The sequence below is a fragment of the Anarrhichthys ocellatus genome, unplaced genomic scaffold, assembly GCF_004355925.1.
Source record: "Anarrhichthys ocellatus isolate YVR2014 unplaced genomic scaffold, GSC_Weel_1.0 scaffold2, whole genome shotgun sequence".
NCBI classification, from domain to species: Eukaryota; Metazoa; Chordata; class Actinopteri; order Perciformes; family Anarhichadidae; genus Anarrhichthys; species Anarrhichthys ocellatus.
The window spans coordinates 6,491,681-6,514,085 of record NW_022280032.1 but is presented as its reverse complement, the minus strand read 5'-3'; positions in this window follow the sequence as shown (position 1 = coordinate 6,514,085).

Genomic DNA, 22,405 nt, shown 5'->3' with positions numbered 1-22,405 from the left:
ACACACACACACACACACACACACCTTGATGAATAATTAAGAAGGCAGCCACATAGATAAGAGGCCAGTGTACCTGAAGGAGCATCTCACTCACAGCCGTCATGTCGAACACGCTTGGATTAAACGTTCTTTGTTTCCGCAGTCATACGTTTGGCTTCTCGTCAGTCAGTCGTGTCGAGGTTCAGGAAAAGACGCATATTTTTTTAATGGGCGTGCACTCACACACACACGGCACACTGCATGTGACTACATACACTAACCAGTTAGTTGGCAGTTATTCACTTAATAGTTAGTCGTTAGTTAATAGTTGCTTAATAGTTATTTAGTTAGTTAATACATCTCTGAGATTTCTTCTTTCACCCCAATTCAATGGGGGTGAATACTTGTTTGTGGTACAGACGGCATTGAACCAACATCTCTTGCCAAAAACTGGTTTCTCTGGATAATTGACAGACCTCACTATCGAAACTCACACTATCCAAAAACTGTGAGCACAAATACAAGTGTGTGTGGTGGCAGAAATCTATCTATATATAACAAAACTATCTGCATTAGATACCATAGCAGCAAGTGAAGACACAGGGTTTCGTTGTAGTTTTTCTATTTTATCAAAACTAATTGCTATTTCCCCAAATCCCACGCCATTAAAATGCATAATTACGATAACTAATAAATGCAAAGCTGCCGTGCTGAGACTGCAAACTTTTCAAAGGAGATAGCGGTGTGTTTGCATATCTAGTTGTAGCATGTCGTCAGTGTGTAATTGAGGATGCTGTTATCATGGCAGTCAGAGCACTGAGAGCCATTAACAGGGCCAGTCTTTTATGACATTCTGTATTATGGATGCCTTGTGCGTGCAGTTTCATCAGAGGCCATAAACATTGGCCCAGTCAGCAAACTCCACTCATTAAGAGACATTTAAATGTAATTATTTATTGATGCCTCTTATGATCTATTGTCCTGGCTGCACTAGTGTGGGTTTTTATTTTTCATGTCATGAGGCCTGGTTGCTCAGATTACAGAGGTTAACAGCTGTCTTAACTGTTGCAGAGCTAATTAACGTGCCCTTTCGGCGATGTTCGAAAGGGCAACAGAAGAGTATTGTCTGTGAAACAAAAAATGAAGAAAAACATTTTTTTTTTTGGTCTTGATGATAATATTTGAGGTACTCTAACAAGCTGCAGTCTGTTATGGAAAAAACTCTCCAGTGGCTGTCGATTGTCCATGTTTTTGGGAAGGTTTGTGCCCTCCAACAACACCACAGATCCAATGACAGATTCGGAAAATCACTTGCGATTACTAACTTAAGCATGTGAGCTAAGATTTAAATAATTTCTACAAACTGTATTGCTCAGTAATTCCTGAAGGGTTTAAGAAATCAACACAGATTTGACTAGTGTAACTACATCCGTAATAAATAGATGATTTCATGGATCATGTAAAGCTTTATTGGCCATTTTACGAGAGACTTTGATAGAGTGCCAATGAAACTCTCCCGTTTGACATTTGCTACAGCCAGGAAGATAAAGCTGTTGAACCGACACATTTTATGAAAGACATTTTTGCTCACTTAAGGGTTTATTAGAGTACAGAAAGACAGGAGACCAGCTCACACAGCCACGAAGGGCCGTGTGAACTGGAGCTCAGGAAAAGTCATTAAGAGTTCAAGAGGTATCAAGGCCATAAATAAAACCGTTTTCTGAGAACAAGAGCTCATATTCCCACTCGCTGTGGATCCTTTGTGTGGACATGTCTGCAGACAGCACCGTGGTGCCCTGTAGCTAATGAGATGTATATGGTCTCACTTGTGTAGTTTGAAGAACCTAATTCAAATAATCAATGTAGTCCAAACTATTGGTGTAGGGTCTACAGTCATGCCAGCTGTTCTGTCAGGGCACTGTGGTGACTTCACCTAAATTCTAATGTAAGCAAGTTTGTCATTTTAGTTTAGTGTGTTAACATGCTAGAATTGTATTACCAGCACTAAAAACAAAGCACAGCTGAGGCTGATGGGAATGCCATTAGTATGACCAAATACCTGCAAAAGTGTTGGACAAATTGAAATTGTGTCTTGATGACTGTGCTAGATGAGAAGTTAAGAGTTTTTACGATTCATCCCGAGGGGAACACGAGTGTCTGTACCAAATTTCCTGGCAATCCATCCAATAGTTGCTGTGATATTTCAATCTGGACCAAAGTAAAAGATTTAGTGCCACGCCGCCAACACGGCTATAACCAACGTGAATTAATGCAAAGGATGGAAACAATATGTGAATTTTTGTTGGGGTCGACTTCCTCCCAATTGATTCATCTGTAGCTACTTAATTCCAGTATCACCAGTGGTAGTCATGGCCTATTTCTGCCAGAGCAAGCCTCCTACTGTTCCTTCAGGTGCTGGAGGTTTAGATCACCAAAGACCAGAAGGCACCTGCTGGATCTAAAATTAGATAAGGTCCTGCAGGGACATGCATGCCCTAATCTCCATTCCCACTGCTCACAGCTTGCAATGTCTCCAGATGTATTACCACATTGTTATCACAGGAAACTGAAGCAAGGGTAATCACAAACACAATAGGGGTGTTGGCATCTCGGTGTGTATAAATGCTTGGTAGTGGAATGTGTTAAGCAAAGTGCATGCTCGGCCTTCTTGAGGAGTGTTTTGAGTTCATGTTGCACCTCAAGACGACACATTAGCACCCATGATTTCATATCTCCCACACACTCCCTGCCCCTCCTCCTCTCGCTACTACATGTCAAACTGGTCACCAACAGTAGCAAGTCTATTTTGAGTCTCTTCTGGCCCACTATTGCTGTGCCGTCTCTATCAAGGTTAACTAAGCAATCAAATCAATCAAAAAAACGGCAGAGAAATACACTAAACCGGGTTGAAGACCTGTCATTTTTCAAAAAGAGCTCCCCATACACGGGCTATATGTTACACAAACAATTTCTTATCTGACATTTAGCATGAATAGATGTGAAGTTGGGGTCTAGCTGATTATAAACGGATCCAGAGGGATTGGCCTGCCTCAGCAGATAAAAGAGGTTGGCTGTACAGAGACGGGCTCCATCCATCAGACACAGAGGTGGCACGTCAGCCACTTTTTCACAGTACTGCAGGCTGACGGATGGCTCTGTCGCTGACATGAAGACATCTGAGGGACTGTCATTACCAACGTTCCCCTGTAGCCAACTGGGGGGGGGGGGGGGGGGGGGGGGGGGGACAGTGGCTAATCAAAATCAATGGGAGCGGGTAGCCAGGGAGAAGCTGGACAGACAGGCACTGAAGTTAACCTTGGCATGCCAGGAAGTTATTCCAAAGTTTATAGCTGCAGTTGTCTTTGCACACTGCTGGGAAGAGTACTAGTTCAGTACATTTCCTTAACAGCCTGCCAATGCAGACAAATTGAAACTGTAAGAGACCCTCTCCGTACGCTGCTAAAGAATCAGTGGGTTATCACGATTGTATTGATGCTGTTGTGCATGCTTAGCTGCATGGAAGCAAAATAATGGAAAATAATATGGATGTTATGTTAGAATTCTTTTTAATTAGGCAATCGGTGGTAGTGCATGCCCATTTACCATCTGTAGAGTGTGTGGATCATTACATTACTGTGCCAGGTTTTGTCATAATTCTGAATGGAGACGTGCAAAATACCTCACGTGCGATGGTCCTAATGCACTGCATAATTGAGATGGATATGTTTTTAATGATTGGCATCGTTTGCTTGCCGGCTCGAGTGATATTATGTGGAAAGAGAGGCGAGTGAATGCAGCGCTAATAAGGATGCTGTGGCCGAAGGTTAGCGGTAAAGCTCATATTTGTGTTTCATTTGATTTCTGCGGCTGAGACGGACCATTTTTAACGGGGGATGGCAGTAATTGCGAGTCTAATGGAGGTTCACTCTTCAGCTAGTTGGCTCGGCAGCAGTGGCTTGCTGCTCATTTATAGAGCTAAGAGAGGGCAAGAGGTGATCATAGTTAGAAATTGACATTAAGAGATAATTTCACTGTACGCTGTTTGACAGAGAGCTAAACTCTCCTTGTTATCGACAGAACTGGGAGCCCAGGAGTTTATTGCTCCCGCTCCTTTAGGGGCATGCACACAGTTCCATTTGAGGATTAAAAGATAAACATAATTAATCCTCTTTGGTTCGATAAATTGCAATATTAATGTTGATAGTATCTCGCCCAGTCCGAGGCCCCAACAATCCGCCGTCATTAAACAGTCTGAACCGTTGTATAATCAATCTGTTGTGCAGAGCTGTTTGCTGTTTTGCCACAATTTATTTTGTTTTTTTGTTGTTGTGGGGCGCCGTAATTGTGACCTGCAGAGAAATGGTGGACCCACAACATATGGCTGTGCTCTGACCGATGGACCAGAGCGTCGAGTATGTCACAGGGCCTCATGTACCACAAGACATATGAGAGTGTGACGGCTGCAGATCATTAGGGTCCCACAGCTAGGAGAATAGCCTTCAGTCAAACATTTATCTCTGCTCGTAGGCACCAGAAGTCTTTGTTCGCCCTCAGTACCACTGATGGAAGCCATTCCTTTTCCATGTCCTCTGAAATCAATGTAAAGAATGATTCTGTCAACCTCTTTTTCACCTCATTCCACGTGAGGAGAAAGAAAAAGAAAGTACCGTCCCATTTTTAAGATAATCCAATTTCCCCTAAAAATGTTCCACCTCAGCCTCGTCACGGATGCACATGTCCTGTCACTTCATTTTCCGAGCCATCAGATCTTCCTGCGCTCCATCACAAACTACCCTTCAATTAGCTGCGTCATCAGGAGTCCGAGGCCTAACCTGAGATAGCGACCAGACCTTGTTGCATTCGAGGATACCCCTCCCCTCTCCGCCCTGACAGAAGTGACACAGGGAAACGTTAGATTTAATTTAAGAAGGGATCGTATTATTTTTGAGTCCTTGGAGAAATAACACTTGTCGGCAATGGAAATGTCATTGGTTTGCCCTTTATGTTTATGGATGGGAGGCCGTGTAGTGAAGGTCTGTAACAGGGATACTGTCACTTGGAGTTATTAGATGTAAGAGACTGCAAATAACAAGTGCTTTGTCCTCTGGAGGCTACACTGGAAATATGCATCATTATGTAGTATGAATGGTGCTTTAAAAAATGACTTTGAAAGGTGCTCTTCACATGACAGAAATCAACACAGTATGTGTTCAAAGTGTAATTGCATTCTGTATATTATTTTATTACCGCATGTACAAGGCTTTGCAGCTTCCTTTTAAAAGTTGAATACGACTCAGTGAGTCCGTATTTTACTCCCCGAGTGCCTGTTTGTCTATTTGTCTTTAGCTGAGAACCGTTTAGACGAAAACTTCCAGATTTGTTTTCGTTTTGGACCGTCTACCGACAACAAAACATGAGCCAGAACAACTTTGATGAACACCATTTGGGCTGGCCAATAGTGGGGCCTGTGCTTAAGCTAGCGGCCGATGCCGACTGGACTCGCGTCAGAGACGATGTGCTTCCAGCCAGCCTTCAATTTCTTTCAGCATCACTTCTTTTAAACACACACACACCAGCACCACATTTTGTGTTACAAAGTGACCATAGCCTGGACACCGATGAGTCATTAAGAAATGGGCACTTTTTTTTGGTCTGTGAATCAGTGCTTGGTCAGCATTGTTTCCAAGTCTGAAGCGGCCAAACCTTTAGTGTAATGAGAGAAAAAGAGACGATAATAAAGAGTTTTTATTGACTTATCATAGTCAATGATTCTGTTGAAATATTCTCCATGCAAAGTTGCAGAATCTGCATCCACGGTCCACCTGCCCGTCATTCGTTTAATTTCAAATCTCATTTTCATGAGTGAGTAGGGCGGCTTGGAGGGTGGCTGTCATTACATATAAATTAGATTGCTGGGGGTTGCCATGGAGGAGACCTCTCTGTGGTGTTACCAGGCAGGGGAAGGGAGGGGAAGGTGTGTGATGGTGCCGGGTGGGTGGATGAGCGGGAAGGTTAGGAGATATGGAGTTGATTACTTTGGGTTGCCATGGCTGAGGAGACTAGTACAGCAGCAATATCCAGCTGGGCTTCCTTGGCTGCAGTACTCCATGAATGGGAGAGTGACCAGGATCTTAAAATGAGGATTAGATTGCTTTCATTTTCCAATAGTGCAAGGCCATCTGCTAGCATTTGATGGCAAGTGAGCTTTTTGTCTGGTTTGTTTTGGTGTTCCTTCTTGATTTTCAATTGACCCCCTAGTTAAATGCATATTTGTACAGTAATCTATTCGGCTAAATGAGATTCTCTCCCAGTCGCTCATTTTCTCCTTTTTTGATTACCTCTCTATTCTTACTCTCGTTCAAATACTTAATTTCATGCTGTTTCCCCCCCTACGCCTTTTCCCCCTGCCTCTTCATGTTTACCTGCAGTGTCGTTCCCTCTGATTGTCTCTCCCAGCGGCTGATGAGAGCACTGATTGGCTGGAGGTGATCTCTGGGGTGGGGTCAGGAGAGCTGGCACTGAGCCGTCCCGTCTCGCTGTGTCACAGCAGTCTGCAATCAGGCGAGCAGGATGAGACGGTGCCTTCTTACTTGCTCACCACTGTTTAAGGACCCCCAAACACACACACACACACACACACACACACACACACACACACACACACACACACTCACACACACACACACTCTCTTTTTCATTACGGTGGTGCTCGAACTCACGGAGAAAAGTGGGATTGAGGTGGAAAGAGGGGACGAGGAGTGAAAAGAGTCAGACACAGCAAGACAGGCAGAAAAATACATCGTAAACAAGCACTTCAACAGAACATGATAGCCCTGAAAAACAGTCTGACAATGGAAAAAAGAGAATGGATGAAAATGAGAAATATAAAAGGAAATGGAAAGTGAGTTCGGAGTATATGAAATATTTTCCCGTTCTTTGAATAATATCCTAACTCATTGATGTCCAGCGAGATAGTAGCTGCTAGGCAGGTGCAACAAAAATACAGACGATAACGTCTCATGTCCACAGCGGTGTAATTAAGCAATATCACTGACAGATATGTATATATGTAATAACATTACCGATGCCATCAAAGGCGGAGGCTTCATGTCCCTGATGCTCAGAGGAAGAGAAACAAACAGCCAGCCGTTTGATTTCCTCTCCTTTCTCCTGATCGACTGTGATCCTATCGCAGAAAGGAAAGGGAGAGATGGAGCTCTTTATTATCCATCAGCCTCGGGAGCGCATTAACATGAAAAAACACAGGGTTATCTTCCAGAGCTTGGTTAATTGAAGTTTAATCAGAGGCAGTGTTTCCGCATGTCGCAGTCGTTGCCGGGGTGGATTGGTCTTTGTTCCCTCCAAACACCTTTAAGGTTCTTAATTAACCATCCTTACACTCTGACATGGGACCTCTCCTCCAGATCGGTCTTGACAGTTAATTACAGTCAGAGGGAGGGAAGTGTACTACACTGACCTGATCTGATCACACACCTCCTGAAGAATGGAAATACTGTAGCAGGGCTGTGTTTGTTCTTACCCTCTTTGAGGAACTCCAGTGAAGTCTTACAAGCAGAATATGAGTACAAGCATCCTGCAGCACGCCTCACTGTCGGTGCTTTTTCAGATTTTGCCACAAGACTACATCACTTGGTTAGGGCTGCTTGATTATGACAAAAATCATAATCACGTTTGTTTTGGTCAGTAATGATATCACGATTATAAGCCGCAGAACACTCACGAGTGACTCCCTGACCCGGGTGACAGCAGCACTGCTGTAAAGGAAAGGGGCATCGAATTGAAAATAAAATGTGTTAATCACCCAGCCCTACTCGGTTGCTTTATGCAGGGCGGCGGCTGTACTGATTAACCCTAAATTGGTTGCATCTAAATCATTTCAGAACTGGGTCGAATTTCTGGCAGATTGGTTGTTGACAACAGAAATCTTGATTGGCTGTCTCGGAGTTTGAATTGTTTCCCTCTTATTTCCCTCATGGCTACTTTAAAAAGTTATAAACTGCATTGAGCTTGTTTTAATATCACCGTAGCAGTATTTTACATGTTGCGGCTAAAGACTTTACTGTAGACAAACCTCATTGTCTGCATTTTCCCAACCATCCGGATACATATTATTCTTTTTAACTTCTTGCTTTCTGTTTCTAATAGAATCACATGTAGTAAGGCTGACTTCCTCTATTTAGTCAACGTTGTTAAGGACACGGTCGTTTTGTTTGAATGAACTTTATTGGAAGTGTTTCTGGACAAAACTATTCAGATGTTCTCTGTTTACATTTATTGTGAGCACCACATGACCGGTCGATTGAACATTTGACTGTGCAGAAAGACTGATCCGAACATGTAGTGTGAGTTAACGCCATGCAAGATTAATGAATACACACACACACACACACACACACACACACACACACACACACATATAGAGTGTCTATAGTGCTGCAGGCCTTGCTACAGATGTATCCCCCCCCCGGCTTGAGATGAAATGCTGCAGGAGCGTCTCTTCTTTCTTTTGTATGCCTCTCCTACAGCATGCTACTTCTACTACAATTCATTGCCATCGTACAGCGTTCCCCGTGGGATTTCTGCGATGTTACAGAATTCCCTGAGGTCTATTCCAGTAGGCAAAGTCAGGGAATTTAAATAGGTTATCTACACTAGTCAGAAAACAGCAGGTCAATAGATGGCAATTCAATAAATGGTTCACTTTATAGAGATATTACATACATGAATGTACGTACTACACTATACTGTGAAAAGTTATTTAGGGCTTAGAATAAGGTTGAAGTTATCAATCTTTTTTTTATTGGCACTGCTGTGAAAACTTTCCTTTTCTTTTCCTTTTCCTGTCATCGTTTTATTTGCCAGTGCAGGGATTTCTGGCACAACTTCACCTGCTTTCAAGATATGTAGAGTATAAAGAACATGTTTCGTCTTATAGGACACAAACACGTTGGTCTCGCAATAAAGTTCTCCGTTACAACAAGAGGTGCTGGGATTTTAGTTTTTGAAGATCGTTTTAAAATGTCTTGTAGCCAATAACAAAATGTACAGAATGTAAACAAATACTATTTATAAAAGGTATTGGAACACTAATGTGGTGAATCTGTTCATTTACAGCTCGATTACTTTTGGTTGATCAAAGTTTCTCTTCATCCTGAATTTGTTTCACATTCATTTCATGTTTTATACTACATTGTCTTAACAGTGCTCCAAAGCACTGCTTTGGTAATGAAAAGAAAAACAAACAAGACCTCTATTCCCTTTTGTGTCTTTTCTGAGAGCAACATAACCAGCAACCACTCCAACCCTCAGGTCATGGAAGCGCTCCGACTCACGTTTTAAGTTATAGTCTTGGACATTTAGGCCCCAGTTGGACTTCTGATTGTCTACAAGAATAAAACACGATTCATTATCTCTGTTTTCTCACGAAAAAAGGAATAAAGTCTCTCTGAGCGGAATTTGATGTCTGTACAATGAGTCCAGAATCCTTTACTAATCCTACAGTTTATTCAGCAAATGTTGTTAAATCTGCGTTTCATGCTTAATAAACCACGGATGCCATATTTTATTACTACGCGTTAGATCTGCAGGTCAGCAAATAGACCTAATGGTGCAAAAAAAATCAACATAAAACAGGGACCATATGCAGTGTCCTGTGCCTGGATGTTTATGAGCCCTGAGCTGGTGATACAGTAAATCACCCCTTATAATCAGGGCCATTGCCATTGGTCGTGTGCAATATGAGTTATATGAGCTATATTCCTCATATCGCTTGGCTGTCATCCCCTTCATTCAGCCTCTTCTCACAAACCAATGCGAGGCTATCAGCGGCGACCTTGCCATTGCACCCTGGCTCCAGGTGGAAGTGATAGATACTCGCTCTCCATGACACCCGGGCCTTTTTGTATAAGAAAAGCCATATTGATTCATGAGCCAATAAATACAGACACAAGAGCTTTTGCCTCAGTTACTCCTCCCCCGCTATTTGGGTGCCTCTTCTCTATCTTTTTTTTTTGTTGTTGTCTTTTTATCCAATCACAGTGAAAAACAGTAGTAAAGTTCTCGTCCTTATCGGAGGATCAGCACTGTGCCAGGGTTGATGGCAGAAACAATGAAGGGTCAGTGTGGAGGTGGTGCATCAGCCACCGATGTCGCTGTCTTATCGTGGCGTGCTCCATCAGTGGCTGCCAATCAGGCGGCTCTCAGGCCACCCCGCAGAAAGACAAGGCCTCAGCGCTGTGTTTCTGAGATAACCAGACGACTTGTCGTCTCCATCCTGAACGCTCCCTCTGCTTAATGGATTGAATATCGATCACAACAATCCTGAAAATGGAGTTATTATTTTCCACCATGTGTCATTATAGAGGTCTCTGCTCCCTCTGCTGTGTGGTGGATGGACCCTTGTGTCAAATTTATATTAGTGTCATAAGTCACAATGGAGAAAAAAAAAAATCGTTTTACCTGCAGGCTTTCTGCGTTTATATGAAAGTCTCATTTATTTGAACTCAAAGTCGTTTATTGATGATGTGAAATACAGCCAGTATTTGCCATCATCAAACCGACCCTTCATCCCTCCGATCTTACAATGTAACACAAGTGGCATAAAGGGCTTGGCAATCATTGTAGGGGAGCATTTGAGCTCACGTAAAGGACGGCATGGCTCATGTCCTTCATCCACCGGTCCTCTGTCCACTGGTACACCAGTTACAGGGTGACCGTACAACTGAATGCATATTCGCATCCAGCACTTCCAGTTGCTTTTAATGCTTGTCGTGGTTCATCTCACCTATTTGTGTAATGTCATGAACCAACATCCTGTTTTCAACCAGAAATTAACAAAATTATAGAAAATATGCAATTGAAAGCTCTGAATAATGACCGTAAGTGGCCTTTGAGTACATATGAACCCGAGTGCAAGAGACTGCATTTATTGCATTTATTCCCAAGTATGCTGTACAACTAGCGATCTCCAATGCAGTCCTGCGTGTATCTGATACATGTCATTGTTTCAGCTCTAGTCATTTCTTCCTTCAATTATCCACTTCCTGTCAACCTCCCTCGTCTTTTACTTCTTCAGTCATCGATTTCCTACATTTCCTAGAATGCCAATCCAAGAAATTTGCGTCAACCTGTCGTATTTAAGCTGTTTTCTGTGCCGTTACTTGTATAAATTATAAATTGATAATCCGTCCACAAACGTACACAAAGTGGCACATTAACCGTGGCTGGACATGCTCTCCTTATGTTGGCTGGAGCAACAGAGGACCACATGTGACTAGATGTGACGAGGTGTGAAGTGAGGTGGCTGCATGTTCTTCAGGCTTGTATGGTGTCATTTGGTTCCACCACTTCACCAATGTGCTTAAGTATGTACATACACGCCATTACCACAGCAACCAATACAGATTCACCGGGTTAATCATGCAAGATACGGCAATTCAAGGTGTACAGCCGCTCCTGAACAACAAGTTTGACGAACGAGCGGAGATGGAGATTTCCGTCATACATTTTTTTAAATATCATGAATCTTGATTTGGAATATTCTGACTAATTTACAGTACGGATGCCTTATAACCAAGCAGAAAGATGGAAAATTGCATTTTCCTGTTTAGCATAAAATCTCCCAGGTGGAGTTTCAGGGTGCTTTAGTAATAGCTCCATGGTCCCAGACACACTATTGATTTCTAGAGCATTCCTCATCAAATAATAAAATATCCGCCTGGTGTGTCATACAATGCATTACATTTGTCATGTCCTTACAGTGACCTTTGATTGCAAACACGATAGCTGAGAGTAGCTATACCTGAATGTCACTTTGATTAGGATTGGATGCTGTCGTTTAGCATGTTTCGCCCGGTGAGACTTATTGGTGAAATAAGGCGGTGTCACAGCCGTCTGTCATGATTAGGATTGTTGCAGTTTCATCACAAAGGAATGGAAGCATGTTAAGCATATATATATAAATATATATGAACATGCCAAGAGTTTATTCCATTATGTAAAATATGCCTTCCATGACTGAATGTGTTTCCCTAATATGTGAGTTATTTATTGCCAGTGATTTGTGAGTTTTTATTTAAGGAACAGTAGATCTGCGGTTGATCACATTTAGCTGCCATGCATGCGTATGTTTTTTTCTTTTATTGGTCCTGCTGCACACTGCAATACATGAAGTCAAGATGTGGATTTAATCTATAATATTAAAAAGCCATCCATTTGTCTTTTCAATAGGGAAAAAAGAGGAATAATTTTTCCTATAGTGGAATCGTTCACCAATCTATCTTAATGATATCGTTTGACATTATCTTAACCGGGTGACTGTAACGTTCCATATCTGTGGTAGTTTCAAAATCGAATTATGGCTTAACTGTAGCTAACCCCAACACAACAGGAGCATATCCAATCACATTTGTGTGAAAAATGAGACGGGCCATATTTTCAATTACATTTCAGCATAAAGGGATTGTTAATCCTGTCTCCTGTGCCGGCAGAAGCCGTTAATGAATTTGCTTATCCTCCAAGATACTGATGTGACTTTCCTCCGTGTAGGGGAAGAAAAATAGAAAGAAGTCTTTTTCTTTGTCCTCCTCACACAATACGGTGTCTGACTGTAATGGATGCAAATCTATTCACAGCAAGGTTAAACAGTTTGTTTTGCTGAAGCTGCCCCCTGTTTATGTACAAAGTTGAATTGGATGATCTCATGAAGCCTCGAGCCATGGTTTGCAGAACATCGTAGCCTCATCTGCCGGCTTTGTCTGCTTAGTGATTTATTGGATTGAAGATATTTTACCAGCTTGTACAACAAAGAGCACAAGAGCTGGGGCAAGTGGATGAAGGCTTTTTCTTTTGTTGTTATGAGTTAAGAAACTTTCTTAAAACTTTAGAGAATCTCCCACAGGTTGAAAATGTATTGGTCGAGTCATGTGCAGGTTATAAGCTTCAAAGTCGGCAAAACTGTTTTGCATTCTTTTATAATAAAAATAAAATCTTAGGTGCTGCAACTAATGAATATTTTGGTCTAGAAAATATGAAAGACATTGACATTTTCAAATTCCATGATTTGTCCATCCAGCAATACAAATCCACAAAATATTCTGTTCAAAATGATTCAAAACCGAGGAAAAGCAGCAATTTGTCATATTTATTTTCTTAATTTAACAACGAAATGAATAATCAAAACTGTGAACTATGGTGATGTACAAAATGATTTAAAAAAAAAAAAAAGTTTTACTACTTTCAGACTGTCCAATCAGGCAGCACTTTCAGAATCGGAACCGTTTATTGCTATGGTATGTTGAACATACAAGGAATTTGACATGACGGGTGGTGCATAACATTTAACAATCAACAACCATCAACACAGTGCAAAGTAGAAACATATTAAAATGTACAGAAAAATATTAAATAAAGTGCACAAACAAACAGATAACAGGACTATAAACAAGTGAGATGTAAGTGTAGTGTAAAAGGGTATTTAAATAAGAACCTAGAAGGGATGTGCAGGGGAGTGGCGGTAGGAAATTGTCCTGGGAATGACAGAGTCAGTGGGGGTCCCGCGCTCTGTTAATGAGCCCGACTGCGGAAGGGAAGAAACTGTTCATGTGTCCTGAGGTCTTGGTCCTGATGGACCTCAGCCTCCTGCCAGATGGAAGGGGCACGAACAGTTTCTGTCCAGGGTTTCCTCTACATTTTCTCTAAGACTTCAAAATACAGAACGCATTTGCATGGTGGGCAAATCTATTTGGTTTTAGACCATAAATCTATCCTATAAAAACAAGGACGTAACAGCCAAATGGACAATAAAACAGCTGTTTTAGTCTTTAATTTGAGTCGGAGACAGCTGATGCACCGAGTGCTCGGAGGCACCAGGTCTGGTTCACATTAGGAAGCAGGTCTGATCCGTCCGCGGACTGAACCACTCAACAGTTAGCTTGATGATGGATGGTGTATTAATGCTCTGTCTTTTCTGTTGTCACTGTGCATTACACAAATTAGGGCAAACAAATGCACCCCCCCCAGTCTGCCCACCTCCCACACACAGTCGCACACCACCTTTCTCTGCCCGTGCTAATAATTAAATAGGCTTGGTGTGTGTGTGTGTGTGTGTGTGTGTGTGGTACCTTGCTGTTACCTTGATGGTGAGCTAAGTTCCATTGATTTAACTCAGATGGATCTACAGATGCATTACATCATCACATCTGGCTTACATCACCAACCCTTCACATTTGTCCTAAATGACAAACGGGATTTCCATCGCTAATCTTGTCCGCTGTATTTTCCCCTTTGTTCTCCTCTCATCTACATCAGAGTGAACAATTTTGAGGTCTGTGAAATGGATGGATAAGATCACTCGTATGCATGCTAAAGGTTCTCTACTGTGGGCGTTCTTTCAGTCTGGTGTTTAGTTTGTGTGGGCGTATGTGTGGGCATCATGCATGTGCATATAGACACACACACATATACACACACACAGAGGTGACACGGTCACCGTCATTAGACCTTCACAGGCATCTGCTCATGCCTGCAACGTGATGTGATCCTTCACCTTCTACATGACAGTCGGCCATTTAGCACAAAATTTATGCCGCCCATGCCCTTTATCAATGCATTCTGAGGGGGGAGCAGATAGAGGGCGTCACTCAGCGTCCTATGCTTTGATTTGTGTTACTGCTTTTACTCAACCGGACATTGTAATGACACATTGGGCTTTTGAGAGGCTCTGATGGATGCCCAAATAATGCAGATGTACGTACATAAACACACACACATTGGTAACATCTGCATACATACTAGTAGTGGAAGGGGAACGCTTTCCACGACATGAAGGCCATGCTAGTTACCAGTTCCTCTAAAGTAAATAATGGGATATCTCCAAACCAAACATTTTGGGAAGTGTTTCGCATTCACTTTCTTAAGTCTGTGCTGTAAATGACTGCTAGCCTGGCTCTGACCAAAGTTCATAGATATGCCTTTGGAGAGAGTCGGGCTATCTATTTATTTAAAGTAAAGAGGGGTTCAGATAACTGAGAGAAAAGTAAGTACTATCCAGAGGGCCAGTTAGAGCAATAGATTTAAGGCTTATCTGATGCCGAAGCACTGCGCACAGTGGTTTATAATTATAGATTTCTAATTATATCAGACTTCGAAATGTTATCATGGTGAAGATCATTTTATCCTCTCCCTTCACATGATTTCAAGGTCTTCTGCATTGTGATGGCACTCAAAGAAAGGACTGCACTGCTAGTGTCGGCGTGAACACAGCCTAAGTTGATGGAGAAGTTCAACAGAGGTTCAGAGTCGCTATGCGATTGTCGCTCATTTCTTTTCCTGCTGTTTTTTTCTGTGTTATATGTTTGCTTATCCAGTGTTTAACTGGGATGAGACGCACGATGACAGCAGTTATCCCTCCGGATGAGTTTGTACGGATTTGTATTACTTCTTCGGGAATTAAAGTCTGATCATTATTCAGGGAAAGTGCTGGTTTGATAGGATTCAGAGATGACATAGTAAAAGAAACAAACACCTAATGAGGCTGTATTATTTGTGTTATCAGTCTGTCGAGACAAAGGAGAGACTTCGATCTCTGAACAGACACTTTTTAAATTTCCCTGGTGGCTGGAGTGACTTCCAATCATCCAGAAGAAGCCTGTGAATAATATCGTAGGCTGCCTATGTAAAGAAGGTCATACCTCTAGTTTGATGCCCTCTGAAATCTTCACTTCTTCACCTTCAAGGGTCAGAAATACCAAATCACGACACAATCTGTTCCCACCTGACCCTCGTGGTATCTAAACATGTAGATAAGTCGGTGTTGGAGGAAGTATTCAGATCCTTTACTGAAGTAGAAGTACTTTACCTCACTGTGAAAGTGAACATGTTAAATAGGGCTGCAACCAACAATTATCTAAATTGTGGTTTAATCTGCTGATTACTTTCTTGATAAATCCATTAATTGTTTGGTTTGTAAAACATAAGAAAATAGTGAGAAATGCCTAGACCTCAACTTGACACCGACAACAACAAATAGTCTACAGTGTCTCCGTTACACTCTGAAATATATTCGGCTTTTCTTTGACCAGTTATCTCTTGAGCCACTACAGCAGAATCCCACGCATAAAATCAAACAATTTAAAAAATATTATCTTTTCTTAAATATGCTTAGTTTCAAGGTGATCGACAGTAGAAAAAAAAAGGCACATGCTGTCCTCCAACGTTATTGTTAGTAGCTTTCTCTTTGCATGAATTATGTCCTTAAATATCAGATTTATAATGCTATGATAATGTGCTCTAATTAACCAAGCCACATAAAAGCTGTACCATTCTATGGTAATGAGCTCCATCTCGTGTCTTTTATGCCACATAAATGGATGAAATTGAACTGAAGAGGACCTAAACACTAAACACTTTAAAGGCGTTTCCTGTTATGTTCCTGCTAAGTTTCAACCAGCGCATGTTTAAAACCGTTCACAGCTTTCAAAGGCAGACTTTAATTAAAGGAGGCAATGTCCGGTAAACCTGTCCTTCCTTTTTCTTTTCCTCCACCCTGTCTGTTTGGAGCCCTCTTCACCTCTCATGTCTCATCTGAGGGGAAGAAAGTGTGAATGGTAATAGAGACTGACTATCATTGCAGGCCAACGCTGCCATTACCCAACCTCTGATAGATGAAGCCATTGGAGGGTGTTATCGGAGCCAGCTGTGAGGGCAGAGGTATGCATTATACATGGACAGTAACCCTGACAATGTGTGCAGGCATACATAGGATTACAGATAGCTGTGCCATAGTCTGGTGGGTGACATGATTATCTAAATTGTATTGTTGTAGGATGGAATAGTTTTGACTGGTCAAATGAAAAAGGTAATAAAACATGTAGGATTAGAGGAATCTATGGAATTATCCTGCTACACTGCTACCAGCAGTCGAATAGTGCAGGCAATTATTTGTGTAACACAAGTACAAAATATTACATTTTTGAGAAAGAAAATAACTTACATTTAGTTATTAAAGGTCCTACAAACACTTGTGACACTCACACAGGTGTTTTCACTTATTGTGCCTGATTAGAGCTCTTCTGAGGACTGTGAGGGGGGTACAGACTGCCTGATTGACACTAGACACGAGAGTAGAACTGAGCAATCATTAATGTTATTAGTGACACCTGCTTTTCCTGCTATGTCAATTCAATTCGTCTGCTTGGAAAAAGGCTAACCATGAAGATATCTATACAGAGCGGGAGAACGTTGATACTCTCAATTTTACATTTCCGATTTTCTTTCTCAGAACTGATGATTGAAAGCTACCAATGCCCCCCAAAACTCTTGGCATTAGTAGTCAATGCGATCTCCATTCAATGTCTACGATTATTCTGAACAGCATGCACGGTCGGGAACTAATTGCAATATAACAAGTGTCTGATTAAGTTAGTTGTTTCTGAATGTTTTTAAGGTCGTTCCTTTTTGTCTTGCAGTTTTGACAAATTGCAAACTTTATTTCTTTGTCATTCGCGCTGAAGACGACACTTTGTGTGCGTGTGACTCCGACGTTACCGTCTTTGCCGCTGTGTGCCGACGCATGTGTAAATGTGACTGTCAAAATATCCGAAATATGATACTAACTTTTGATGATCGATCGGTGCATCTTCATAATAAATTCATGTAATTAAATATTGTTGTCAAAAATGAAGGGAAATCAGTTTTCATGGAGGCATCTTTCTTCTAAAGCACTCAATTTAACAGGTGGAATGTCAGAATTGCAGAAGTGTAAAAAATATACACACTTGATTCTCCATCTCCACATTTTGAGTACTCCCCACTGAGAGCCCTCAACCTCCAATCCTGCTTCTAAAGGCTGGAGTGGTGAACTGGGAAGAGTGATATTCAAATATAAGCTGCCTGAGCGTAATATGGAAATGAGGTCTAGTCATTGACAGGAATTCATAACCAGGCTGACGTTTCACACACTCGGTGATATCCAGCACATCTTGCAGCATGGGAACACATGGGCAGCGGATGATTAGGAATAGTTGATGAAATGTAACAATATGCCTCCAGTAAGTGCATGTGTTGATATAATTAAACGTGATGCAATGGTTTGCTTGTATTTTCTAAGAAAAAGCAATTAGGCATAGGCTAATGTAACCATAATGAGAAACAAATAAATCTGATCACTATCCGGTGCTGGCAAAAAGCGTCAGTAGTAGTGTGAAGAATTTTAAAAGGGAGCTTGAGAAAAGAAGTTCAAACTGGGCTTTCTGTCTCATCTCCGCTGACCTCCGCATGAAGTGGGCGGGATTGTTGGGTTGTCGGTTTTGGAAATTGCTGAACACATCCCACCCTATTCAGCCGTTGGGGAAGGGGTTTCAGACACTGTTCGACCATCCGACACTTTAAGGTCTGCCGCAGTGAGATCTGCCCTTGTTTCGATATATCTGCTTTAATGGATGATGAGAGAGACGGACAGGAAAGGCAAGAGGGTAATGGTACATGATCTGTTTTATATGCTGCAGTTTTCAATCGTTTCTTTTGCGGTTATTTTGACTATTTCCAAATTGTTTCTCACAGGGTGTCAACAGCAATTACCAGACGTTTTACAGTGCATTTCAAGCTGTCCTTGATCTGCAGCCTTTGGATGGATGAATGGACACTTTTAGTACAGCTAGTTCACTAGTTCAAAAAGCTTTGTAGGAGGTGTTCTATCTTTCATTTTGACCCTCTTTTTCTGCGGCTGTGATCCAGTGCCAGTGAGATGCTTGCATTGCTCAGTGCTCCGAGCACCCAGAGGCCAGGGTCATGCGTCGCTAGATAAGAGGGTCATGTGTGGTTGAAGTTAACCCTGGGGTGAAATGGTCCAGATGGAGTCCCCCAAAACCCCTCTATCCTTCTTGTATCAATTAGCTGGCATTACCACTTCAGTGACCGCCCTAATGACAAGTCTGGTGGAGGTTTTACAGAGCTTCTGTCCACACTGATTGAACCCAGACTTTTACTCGACAACGTTTATTTGCTTCTCTATTGCGGTACATTCAAGATTTCCTATAGGTCAAGGCGACTTCTTCAAATTGCTTGTTTTGTCCAGCCAACAGTCCAAAATCCAAAGATGTTCACTGATAGGAATCAGAGAACATCCTCACATCTGAGATACCGGAACCAGCGAATGCATTTTTTGTTGAGAAATTACAGGTGATCATCCAGATTGTTGTCCATTTTTCATAATCGATCCAGAGTGGATCGATCCACCAATAGATGTTGGGTTTGCTGGAACGTTTGTAGACATGCACATGGAAGCAAACACTTCCAACATTCTTGTACCTTTGTCAGTCAATTTGAGATTGAAAATGTTGTATTAACGCTTGGTGAATTTGCAACATCTGAGTTCTTTAGCAATAGACCATCGTCTACAAGCTCAGATCTACAATACAAAATCTTAATTGAGCTGACACATTTTATTTACATCAATAATTTACAGCTCTGCCTGTTATTGAGGAATGTGATGGAACGGACGCAAAGTGGACCCAGTCACCATGGAAGGTCACCAGATTGAGGAAAACGACCCAGAATGGCTGCAGCCTGTAATCATCTGTATTAATTCTGTGTGAGCTGTTACCAGAAAAAAACATATCTGTCCAAAGTGACTTATTGATTTCATAAGACCGCCTGTAAAGCCAGCGTAAAGCTGCAGGTACTGTGTCCGAGACGAGCCGTCGTCTAGAAGAAAAGGACCGGAGTAGAAGCGTGAAACCTTTCAACGATTCTCAATCCCCTAATGCTCCAAGGAAATCCAATTTCACATTGCCGTAATTGAAATTTATTTTGTCACCACAATGACGAGTCGACATCATTTATTGAGCCCCGTCTTCCCTGAGCCTCGGGATGTGTCTCACACTTCTACGGTGTTGAAGCTGTAACTTGTGTTGGTAAACAGAGAAACAAAAAAACCGAAAAGAGGTATTTTAACATGTTTTCATGAAATTGCAGATGAATTGTTCAGATTGCAACAAATACTTTAGACTACAAGATATCTGCAGCCACAATAGATTCATTAAGGTTTGCTCTGCTGTATGATGTGGAACTTGCAATGCAAATGATCTCTAACGTGTTCTACTCCACCTCTTTACCATAGACCCATGTTTTTTAAGGGGGTGGGGCAGGAGATCTTCAGGGGAAGATAGCAGGTCTGCAGTGTCTGCCACATTAGGGTTGTATATTGGCAAGCACCTCGCGATATGATACAAATTACGATACACGTGTCACGATACGATATATTGCGAAAAGATACGATACATATTGCAATACTCTCTTTTAAAAAATGTAAAAATAAAGTTTAAAATACAACTTACTGTATACCCCCTGGATAGTCTAATACATACAAACTACTTCAAAAGGTATTTGTATTGCACATCCAGCAGAAGTCGCTCTCCCTCTGTGTGTTGTTGTCCGAGCTTCTCCTTGCTTTGTTTACGTAGCCGGGCCTGCAGCGCAGAGATCACACTGAACTGAAATGCGCTTGCCATAAAAAAATTGTATGAGAATAAAGTGCATATTGTATTCTCATTATGTCACCGAACCCTTTTTATTTTTTACTAAAATGCCCTTGCCACAACTTCATTTGAAAATAAAACGCATACTGTATTTTCTTATTGTGTCACTGACCACCCTTAACTTGCATGTAGATGCCATACACATCATATGAAATAAAGTGCATTAGGTAAAGTTGTCTGTCACTATGGCTGGGTCTTTCCCATTTATGTCCCATTCCTCCAACACTTCTTACAAGACTGTTTATGGACTCCAGTATGCAGAAACCATTTTAAGAATAGGCAAAAAACCACACATTAACACTGCATGCAATAAACAGCTTGGTTATTGCCTCAAACTGCATGAGATTAGCATAAAGTGGCCATGTTTGTAAAGAGGAGGCCTGTGGGTCCCCATAGAACCCATTTTCATTCACATATCTTGAGGCGATAGGTCAAGGAACCCCTGTGATTCAATAACGATGACATGGTTGGCACCAACTTTTCCTTACGCTATCATTACCTTCAGCTCTACAACCTGCTACAGCCTCTGAAAGACTGTAAAGTCGTCCGAGAACGCTGGCGTCCTCAAGGAGTAGAAGAGATTTATCAATAAATACTTTGATTCATATGTTGTAAACCATTGGCATACAAAAGTTCAAGCCCCAGTCTAATGCAGCCATCGCAGTCCATCTTGATAAATCAACATTAACATTCCTACAGCTGCCTTGCTCTCCACAGATCCCGGAGTGTGATGTAGAGGCAGCCATAGGATCGCCCTTCATACCTCGCAGCTATGCTTGGAACGCACAGCATGAAGAGGTCCATTACCTCTACACCGTCACTTCCCCTCCTCCCCCACCTCCCCCCTTTCACACAGCTCCGAAACACACCAGCAGAAATAGCACGGAAAACCCGACCAGCGTTCAGCCTCTCTGAACCCAAACCCAGACTCGCAGGGCTGCGTTTGAATAATGCTGCAGATTAAAAACAGTGAACGAGTCAGTCAGAGCGTATGGTGGCTAAGCAGAAGCGATCAATCATATTAGGGGTGAGATGCTTTTCAGAGGGGTTATTACATATTCTAATATGGTTATTTCCAGACAGTAATTGGATGGCGTTGTTAGCAAGCAATGCATGAGAGAAATCTTATTTGTGTGTATGGGTGTGTGTGTATCAACCGGTTCATCGAAATTGTTTAGACCGTCTTCAACTGATGACAGCTTTTGCACCTTACGATTTAAATTTCTGATTTTGTTTTCAACCTTGTTTAATTAGGTTGGTTTTTTTTTTTAGGGTTTGACGCCAGTGTTATCTCAAAAAGCTCTTTTTTTCCCCTTCAGACTAATTGAGAGTGCGTGCATCCAGTGAAACCGTGGAAAGGCTTGTGGGTACTTGACAGGTGGGCTCATAATGTCTGGCCCCTGGGGGATAGAGAGACATGTGAAGTTGTTGCTGTAATTGCTCATGCAGCGAGGTGGTCTTCTCTTTGTCTTCACAGGTCCGTCAGCGACAGTGAGGGGGGGGGGGGGCTTCCCTTCATCGTCTGTGCCGATAACTTCATGGTGAAGTCATTGTGCTTTGTTTTCCCCCTCTCTTATTCTGCATGTGGGGTTTGGAGCATTTAAAAGTGCCCCGTTTCTCTTTCAAGCAGACTTGTTCTCTCATGAATCTTGAGGATATTTCCTGGAATTTAGAGTTGATGAATTTCCTCTTCAAATTGTCCTCAATGTCTTTGTGAATGGAAAAACACAATATACAAGAAATGATTCTCATGCATCGGTGTATACATTGTGAATAACAATGGCATACTTCTGCATGTCTTTGATTGTCAGGTTGTTTGTTTGTGTGTGTGATTTATGTTTGTTTGTGTGTGTGTGTGTGTGGGGGGGGGG